The sequence below is a fragment of the Ostrea edulis genome, chromosome 8 (genome assembly GCF_947568905.1).
Source record: "Ostrea edulis chromosome 8, xbOstEdul1.1, whole genome shotgun sequence".
In the NCBI taxonomy this organism is placed as follows: Eukaryota; Metazoa; Mollusca; class Bivalvia; order Ostreida; family Ostreidae; genus Ostrea; species Ostrea edulis.
Genome location: NC_079171.1, coordinates 56294432 through 56304696, shown reverse-complemented (window position 1 = coordinate 56304696; position 10265 = coordinate 56294432). Strand labels below are relative to the sequence as shown.

The 10265-nt window shown below is 34.7% G+C and overlaps 1 long non-coding RNA gene across 1 annotated transcript; it reads left to right on the top strand.

Moving 5' to 3' along the window:
* Positions 1-810: 810 nt before the first annotated feature.
* On the top strand, positions 811-10054 carry LOC125663852 (uncharacterized). The gene is made up of 3 exons (XR_008797708.1): positions 811-1561; positions 6097-6277; positions 7309-10054. It is a non-coding gene; the product is annotated as an uncharacterized LOC125663852 (long non-coding RNA).
* The last annotated feature ends 211 nt before the right edge of the window (positions 10055-10265 follow it).

Sequence of the window (10265 nt, the reverse complement as noted above, 5' to 3'; positions counted from 1 at the left end):
ATGCATTTTACTTGTTTACAATGTAGCCTGTCGGGCTGTGGTGTCACATGCGTTGTTTACACGTGCACTTTAGGTGGCAGTGGAGGAAATTCGAACGATGTATGGATTATTGTCTCCTGGTAACTTTGGCAGTTACCCTTTGCTTTCAATCTACTTTTTAAGAATAATTCAACCCTCGCTAATCATTTCCAAGCTGCATTTCGATCTTGGAAGAATGATCTTCAGCTACAATACAAAATTAAGGGATGATGTTGTGTACTGAGTTTTTCTTGATTGTTTACATCTGTGATTGTTTATGTGATGTATAAACTGATCAAACTGTACAGTGTCATGACATATAGTGGCATAGCTTCCATTTATATGCTTGCGCATCATTTTGTCAGAAGAAGAAATTTCTAAAATTAAGATTTTTAACATGTATATGATTATATGTGTTTGTTTGATTTTAGTATAATACCTGTAGAGAATATTTCAGTAATATGAAGTGCGACACATTTAGACGCATGCATGTGGTGTTTGAAGGTCTCATCTGAAAGACCAGCAACTTTCTCTTTTGAATGCTAAATATGACGATGGAGCATTCACCTCACTACCTACATTTACACCCTAAATAAAGTACATTAGCATGGCTCGAAACCATGATTTCTTCATCATGAAGCAAATGCTCTGTTACCACTGAGCTACCAATTTTTTAACATGAATTCATAGCTAAAAATTTTAAAAAATTTATAACTAATTTTTTGGTTAATTCCATAAATATTATTCCTCTCTTTAGACACAATCCTGGGTAACCCCCTGCCTTTGGGCTTTCAGAATGGGACAATGTCAGGAGAGCTTTTGTTATTTGTTATACTCTTAGTGTTGATGGCATCTATGAACAACAGGATAATGTTTTTAGATTATTATTTCTGATATCATATTTGTAAATTGTTTATGAGGGGTTGTTAAAGTTTGTGGACAAAAGGACACACTTATCAAAAATTCAAAGTTATGATAAGTAAAAAATATAGGAGATGTGTAACAAGATTGTAGATTTGAACATTTTAATTTTAATTAATTTTTATAAGTATTGATTTCAGATACATGTATGACATTGCATGCTTGATCGGGGAGGGGGGCTACAGTTAGATAATATTCTGGTCAGCACATTCGATAAACTACAGTTGTACATGGAACTCATTAAATCACTTCTTTTTCTTTCAGTGGTCTTCAACTTTTAGTCTCTAAGAAGGAAATGTAATTAAAAGATGAATAAAGTATCCATAAGAATACCAGAAGAAAGGCTGTGTTGAGAAAAACAGCCCTTCCTCAGTACCTCAGAACTAGATGATAGCCCTTGTTACTTTATGCTGAATATGACACAGTATAGAAGATCTGATCATGAAGAAGTTACACCATTGATACACTTGCCAACTGCCAAAACTACTTTCTGATAGTATGACGAGATTAGAAGATATCATGGTGTAGTCATGACACAAACTGCAAATCAAAGATTGTCTTCCCCAGAGGATGAACAGAGTGCTTCACATGGATAACATTTCCTTTTCGAGTTTTGAAATTAGTAAGTATACAAAATATTTTAGGCCACATAGTCATAAAATTATTTTTTAGATTTCCATCCTTGCTTGGAAAAAAATGGGGCAGGTGGTGTATTTTTTATTTTTCAGAATATATATTTCCCATTCATTATACTCGCATGTTGCTGAAGAGTGTAGATTACTTCATTTTTTTTTTTACATTGTTTTCTTTGGACAGAAAATTTTCATACAGCAATATTATAATTGTTTTTAAGTGATTTTGAAGTACATTTTCATGTAACACTGAAGTTGAACATTCTTTTGCGCTTTTTTGAATAATAGTAATTTTTAGCTCACCTGAGCTGAAAGTTTAAATGAGCTTTTCCAATCCCCTGTTGTCCGTCTGTCTGTAAACTTTCACATTTCTGACTTCTTCTCAAGAACCACTGGGCCAATTTCAACCAAACTTGACAAAAAGCATCCTTTGTGAAGGGCTTTCAAATTTGTTCAAATAAAGGGCCACACCCCCTTTCAAAGGGAATATAGAATTACAAAATTGCAAAAATAGGGTTGGGTCATTTAAAAATTTTCCCCTAAAGAACCACTGGGCCAGAAGAGCTGAAATTTACATGAAAGCTTCCTGACATAGTGTAGATTGAAGTTTGTTCAAATCATGACCCCCATAGGTAGGATGGGGCCACAATAGGGGATCAAATATTTTACATACAAATATAAAGGTAAAATCTTTAAAAATCATCTTCTCAAGAAACACTGGGCTAGGAAAGTACAAATTTACATACAAACTTCCGGACATAGTGCAGATTCAGGTTTGTTAAAATCATGACCCCCTGGGGTAGAATGGGGCCATAAAAATCTTCTTCTCAAGAACCATTAGGCCAGAGCAGTTTACATAATTTACATGAAAGCTTCCTGACATACAGCTCTGTAGTGCAGATTCAAGTTTGTAAAAATAAAATTTCGAAAAGGTGTCGCTGTGTTTGGTGTAATTTTTGTTCATTCTGCACAAACTTGCTCACTCAGCTTGACACAGCCTAGGTGTTCATATGTAAATTTTTTATTTTTCGTAACTTAAAATGTCGTGTAGCAATGGTGGCCAGATCAAATTTTCCTTCCAATGTTATAATAGGACTAGACATGGGTATCATTTTGCACAGTCTATGCGAAAGACATCGGACCGTCGGACCTGACCGATGTGCAGTGCCTCAGGTCCGATGTGTCATTTTTTACACCGGACCGGAATGTCCGATGTCTCAGTATTCGGTTTTAAGCTTTATTATTTTGACGCGGAGTCAATTAAATGTTTGTTGTAAGTAAAAAATATCACACAAATCCAAATACGTAAATGAATGTGATTAAACCGCATGGACCGTCTAAAGTATTATGCGGGAGGGATCCCTGGTATAGTATTACTAGTATAAAAAATAAGATTTCCTTGGTTTTGCATTTTCACGTGTTTCTCTTTTTTACATTAGGTTTTTCGGTCTGACAAAATTTGGTTCGGTCCGGTGTGTTCATTGATTACACAGGACCGAATGTCCTGTGTGGTCCAAAAAACTTTCGTATAGACTGTTTGCATACAATTTAAAGTATGTTTTTGCACATACACATTTTTCTAATGCCTGTACACATTGAATTATTAAACACCAGGCACGTCCTCCTATCCCCTTTACAAGCTATGTTTGTGTGGGGTTTTTTGGAGTTAGATTTTAGGTAGGAGAAATCATGGCCCCGTGAGTAGGTTGGGCCACAATACTTAAATAGGGATCAAAGTTTTAGAAGCGAATATGTAGAACAAATCTTTAAATATGGGCCAAGGTGAATCAGGTGAGCGATGTGGCCCATGGGCCTCTTGTTTGAATATACAGTTTATGCAGGATCAGGATATGCCATTGCCGTATCCGCTAATTAATGAGTCATAATTACCATCATTGTACCACAAAGCAACAGTCACTGTACTGTAGTTCTTTTGCTTAACATTATTCAATTCAGTTTGCCATCATCTTCTTCTAGTCTAAGACACGCACACTCAATAATAAAAGTTCCAAACACAGAATTGGGAAATGGCATGGTATCGCATACTTTCACATTCAATAGCATCTCCATTAATCAATTTTAACAAGGCATACATGTGCAGTCACTTGACCAAATGCATATCACACTGCAACAGTCCTTCACAACTACCACATCTTTGGGTACCCTTATAATAGAAACATGTCAAATATAACCACAACATGCCAAAATGTTAGGGTCAGTCATTGAAATGCTCTAAATGTTTGATATACAAGCCAAATATTTGTTCTCAACTTCTTTTTAAAAAAAAAAAAAAGGTAGAATAAAAAACAATGGGGTGGATAATTTTGAGAGGGGTGGGCATGGATGATAATCTGTAAATATGAAATTCTATGTGGCCTTAAGTACAGTAAATATGAAAGCAGATCTTAGTATTTAACAATTTTGTTGATCCATAATTTATTTACAGATTTTATATGATCTTATTTTGTATAATTAAAATCTTTGATGATATGTGTAGAATAATTATATCATTTAGCAAAATGTAATGATTTGTAAACTATAGATACATATACATGTAGTAAATTTGTGTAACAATTAATACATTCAACCCAAAAATGAATTTGCATATTTTAATTTATTTTTAGCTCACCTGAACCAAAGGTTCAAGTGAGCTTTTCTGATCACATTTTGTCTGTCGTCTGTCTGTCCGTCTGTAAACCTTTCACATTTTCGACTTCTTCTCCAGAACCACTGGGCCAATTTCAACCAAACTTGGCCAAAAGCATCCTTGGGTGAAGGGCTTTCAAGTTTGTTCAAATGAAGGGCCATGTCCCTTTCAAAGGGGAGATAATCACAAAAATAGGGTGGGGTCATTTAAAAATCTTCTTCTCAAGAACCACTGGGCCAGAAGAGCTGAAATTTACCTGAAAGCTTCCTGACATATTGCAGATTCAAGTTTGTTCAAATCATGGCCCCCGGGGGTAGGATGGGGCCACAAGGGGGGATCAAAGTTTTACATACAAATATATAGGGACAAACTTTAAAAATCTTCTTCTCAAGAACCACTAAGCCAGAAAAGCTGAGGTCAAAAATAAACATTGATTTGTTTGATGTACTCCGACCGACCAATCAAATTTGCTCCTACCCGACCATTTTTTCCAGCAATTTAAAACTTTTTTTGGGGGGGGGGGGTCCCTTGAAAAATAGAAAATTCTCCTTATTCTAAAAGAAAATATTACAAATTTTCATGACGTTAAAAAAAAACCAAAAAAAAAAAAAAAACCTACCTACCGACCCACCTTGAAAAATGTGAGTCAGAGTACATCAAACAAAAATATTTTTAATGATGGCCTGAGATTTACATGAAAGCTACCTGACATAATGCAGATTCAAGTTTGTTCAAATCATGGGCCCCGGGGGTTGGATGGGACCACAATAGGGGATCAAAGTTTTACATACAAATATATATGAAAAATCTTTAAACATCTTCTTCTCAAGAACCACTGAGCCAGAAAAACTGATTTTTACATGAAAACTTTCTGACATAGTGCAGATTCAAGTTTGTTCAAATCATGGCCCCCGGGGGTAGGATGGGGCCACAATTGGTGGGGGGGGGGAACCCATCAGTAAGCACGCCCCCTACTTCCGGTGTAATGGCAGTAACTGCAAAAATGAAGGCCATTGTGTACAATACTTCATTATCATTTAATGTTGTTCACGTTCTTCTGACCCAGGGATCGAATATTTTCCTACAATTTACAGTGGATCAAAGAGAATTGTTTTATAGTTTTTTTCTTCTTTATGCATATATGACCCAGTATGTCTCTGCAGAGCACAGATCTACATCTGGCATTTTCTAATTACTTAATGTTCACTATTTTTAGCGATCAATTAAGTTTTTTAAAATTAGTTTTTCAGTCAAAATTAGCATAAATATAAATCTATAGCTAACCAGGGGTATGATGCATGTGACTCAAATTTGTCATTATGCAGGGGCCTATATCTATTCTACGAAGTATATTTGATGCGCATTAAAGTTTGAAAATTTTAATTCAAAATATGCATTAAAACCGCTGTTTGAACAAGGCATAAGTATCATTTTAAAGTTACATATGTACGTAAGTATCTTTGCTAGATATGATGTTCAAAAAGATTAATCAGTTTTTTTAATTACTGATTAGATCACCTGAGTGGGTATAAGGATTGATAAACTAAGATTTTGAATTTTTATAAAAGCTAACAGACAGATGAAAGAGCTTGATAAATACCATAATACAGTCCATCATAACATGGGTGCATGAAAATCAGGTTCTAGAGCAGATATTAATAGGTAGAACATTGATGATACGTCTTATCTGGTATATGTAAGTTGTAACACCCTCTTCATTAATACTGTGCATTTTGACAAAATAGTATATGAAGTCCAATGGTTCCATTGAATTTGAACATATGTTGAATAAATATATAGTTAGTAGTGGTAGGGAACAGGTATTGCTTGAATGTGTCTACTAGATTTCTTGTTAAATAACCTTCACTTTAATTTCAGTCAAACATAATTTTGCATCAAAGAGAAAAAGTGGCTTTGACATAACCTAGAAAATACAATATTCATTAAAAAGAGCATGGCACCAGGATAGCTAGATGCCCATATTCCCAGCAAAATGAGCCAGTCCTAAAGAGAGTCCACTAGAGATGAAATAAAACGCATTAAAATGTATTGAGAAAAGGTATATATATACAAGTTTTGATTTGCACCTTAAGAGTATATTGATAATTCGTATTTTGACAGCCTCCAACTGAAATACAGTGAAAATATTGCTGCAGTACTGTAATTATGTCTCCCCTCTTTCAGGGGAGACATATTGTTTTTGTACTTTCTGTCCGTCTGCCACAAAATCCTGTGAACACTTCTCCTATATGGCTTATCAGATAGACTTTAAACTTTGTACAATGCTTCATTGCCATTTGTAGATGTGTATATTGGTGGGACAGAAGGATCCAATTATTTTCCTAAAAGTTAATAGTAGATCTTAGAGGGGTGGAGGATGTAAAATACCTTGTCAACACTTCTCCTCCTATATGGCTTATTGGATAGATTTGAAACTTTGTACAATGCTTCATTGCCATTTGTAGATGTGCATATTGTCGGGACAGGAGGGTCCAATTATTTTTCTAAAAGTTAATAGTAGATCTAAGAGGTGTGGAGGATGTTAAAATAGCTTGTGAATACTTCTCCTATACGGCTTATCCGATAGACTTGAAATTTTGTAGAATACTTCAATGCCATTTGCGATGTGCATATTGCAGGGACAGATCAAAGATCCAAATGTTGTCCCTAATATAGTGGATTGTAGGGGTGGAGGGTGTAAAATAGTTTGTGAACCCTTCTCCTATGTGGCTTAATTATTGGAGTTCATAATGTTTCTGTTCCTGCTCATGCTTTATCTTCCATACTATGCAGTACATTAAGGGGTTGGAGGTTTCATTTGGAGCACTTCCAATTTGGGGAGCTGGGGATACATTTGTTTTTCATATAAACAATCTGAAGTTATGATATATTTGTCATAAAATGTTTATGATATCTGTATCACTTTGAATCTTTAAAAATGATAATTGATGTGTGAATTAATATTTACAGCTGATCATTTGATAAACACTTACTTTGTAGAAATAGAAATTATGATTTTATCTAATTGTACATTTCTTGCTACCTTTTACGAAGACCTTTTACTAATTACTTCTCTAAATATTTTTGCAGATTTGTCAGAATGTTATGCATCATGATCAACAGAAAAGAACTTCACAGGTAGACCAAAGGATGAGATCCTAAAACGAGACCTAGAGTTTAGAGGATTGGATAGGATCAATCCACTGGGTCGCCAAGTGTAGAAGTACAAACTTCAACCTCGACAGGACAGCCAGGCCTCACCCTTGCAAAACTATTAATTTGGCCTGGATAGTCAAAATGAGTGATGATGATGATATCAAGGTCTGACACTGTAAGCTCAGTAAGGGTAGATGCTGGCAATGGAGCTGTTAAGCAATACAACAAACAGGTTTAACATTGAACATGTTTATATACTTTTTTAGCTCACCTGAGCCAAAGGCTCAAATGAGCTTTTCTGATCACCTTTGCCTGTCGTCTGTCTCTCTGTAAACTTTTCACATTTTCATTTTCTTCTCCAGAGTGAACCACTGGGCCAGTTTCAATCAAACTTGGTATGCATCATCAATAGATAAGGGGTATGCAAAAATAGGGTGGGGTCATTTAAAAAACCTTTTCAAGAACCACTGGACCAGGAAAGTTGAATTCACATAAAAGGTTCCTGTTTTGTGCAAATCATGGTATCCGGGGGTAGGGTGAGGTCACAATCGAGGATCAAAGTTTTACATTCATATATAGTACAGATTCAAGTTTGTTAAAGGTCATGGCTCACAGGGGTAGAGTGGGGTCACAATAGGGGATCTAAGTTTTATATGTGAAATATATACAAGGAAAATCTTTTAAAATCTTCTCCTAAAAAACTAGATGCAGAACTAAACCCAAAATTGTAGCTCTTTGAGAAGATATTGGGGCAAGTCAGAGTGCTAGAGCTTCAGATGAGCCCCTTATTAAAAATCTTCAATTTACGGCACAGAAAAAAAGTGCATGGTTAAGTCCCTCTATCACTGCATTCCTGCATCGCTGTCTCATGAATTTAATATTAAATAATTCCTAACATATTTTCCCACTATACTTGTTTCCAAGCATACTTTCAAATATTCCTTAAACCCACATATAACCTAAAAACTCACAGCTTCAAGTGATTTTCTTTGTTGATGTAGCCATGTTAGGTATACGTAGCCAGTCAATTTGAACCCCAGTTCATTTCCATACTCGTACTCATTTTGAAACATAATGTCTGTGTGAACTAATATCCCCACAAATATTTTTAGTGAAATATTTTGGATGAAATCATCCCAGTTGGGTTAAATACTTATTATTCAAAAACTGTAGGTTTGAATATTGAACTAATCTCACAGCTTTCTTAAGTTTGGTCCCCATCCACTCCAGTCTGTTTTTACGCTTAACTATTGAAATGGAGTGTAAGGGATCAGACTAGGCTTTAATAGCATTATCAATTTTCAAAAGCTTTAGAAAAATTATACAATTTTAGGTCACTTGAGTAAACTCAGATGACATATTGCTATTGGTCTGCGTCCGTTGTAGTCCGTCGATGTTAACAATTGAATATTTTTAACTAAATTCTATAACTGAAAGGTGAAGATAACGAACAGCGATCAATCTACGATTCGAATAACAGAATTCTTTTCAAATTTAGTATGAAGCACACAAATTTACATTAAACCTTCCTGACATAGTGCATATTCAAGTTTGTTAAAATCATTTCCCGGGAGGTATGGTGTGGTAACAATAGGGGATCAAAGTTTTATATGCTGATACATGTATATTTAAAGGAAAAATCTTTAAAGATATCTCTTGAACTATTTAAGCTAGAGCTTTCATATCTTGTATATACAATTTTTATGGCAAAACAAATCTGACCTATTCAGTGTGTCCTGAACTACATTGTGTTTAAGGTAAAACTTATATGGTACCAATTTTGATGCACCAGATGCGCATTTCGACAAATAATGTCTCTTCAGTGGTTGGCGTGGGTTCGAATCCTGCTTGCACCGGTAAGTGAGAAAGTTTCCCAGTTTACTCTCGGAAGGTCAGTGGTCTCTTCCCAGGTACATTGTATCTGGGTTCTCTCTTCCACCAATAAAAACTGGGCACCACCAGATAACTGAAAAATTGTTGAGTGTGGCGGAAAACAGCTAAAACAATCAATCATATTATGTTCTTTGACCTTGTGACCCTGAACTCTGAGTTTGACCTACTTTTAAGAAAGTATAACTTATTAAGTATATCCAGGACTATTTTAGATAGGGCTTTCATGTATTGTATATAGATTACTTATGGCAAAGTCTTTCATATCATACCAAGACCTATGACTTCATACCTTGGTCTTATCCAGAACAGCAATATCATGCTTGTCATATCTTTGTGTTATATGATTTCATTTTAGTAATGTTGTGTTATTTAGAGGTAGGTTTGGGTCACATTATTCATGAGAATAAAGATTGATAAAATAGCATTTAAAAATCAAAACAGCAGGGCCAAGGTGACTCAGGTGAGCGATGTGGCCCCTGGGCCTCTTGTTGATTTTGATATTTGTACAGATATCATTTGTATGAGAAATGGAACTCTTTTTTTTTTCTTTTACAAATACATGTATTATCATATGGATCCATCTGTGTTGATTATTTAATCAAAGGACTACATTCAATGTATTAAATGCAAATTTATTGATATGTCTGTGGTTGAATTACTCATGTATGTATACATTTTTTTGGCACATGCAATTACATATATAATGTATATATATATATATATATATATACTAATTGTACATATAACATCTCCTGTAATATAATAAAATATATGACTGAGAATAAAAGACCTGCTGTTTTCATTGCTACCATGGAACATTAAAAGATTAGAATAATTCAAATATCTTAATGAATTCTGTAATATATGAATTTGATATTTGTATACAATTGCCTCACTGGTGTTGAATGTGAACTTTGGTTTATCATTTCAGTTTGCTCTTTATATCAAATCAAAATTTAAGACAAATAAGGAATTATTTCCGAAATTGGTTAATATGG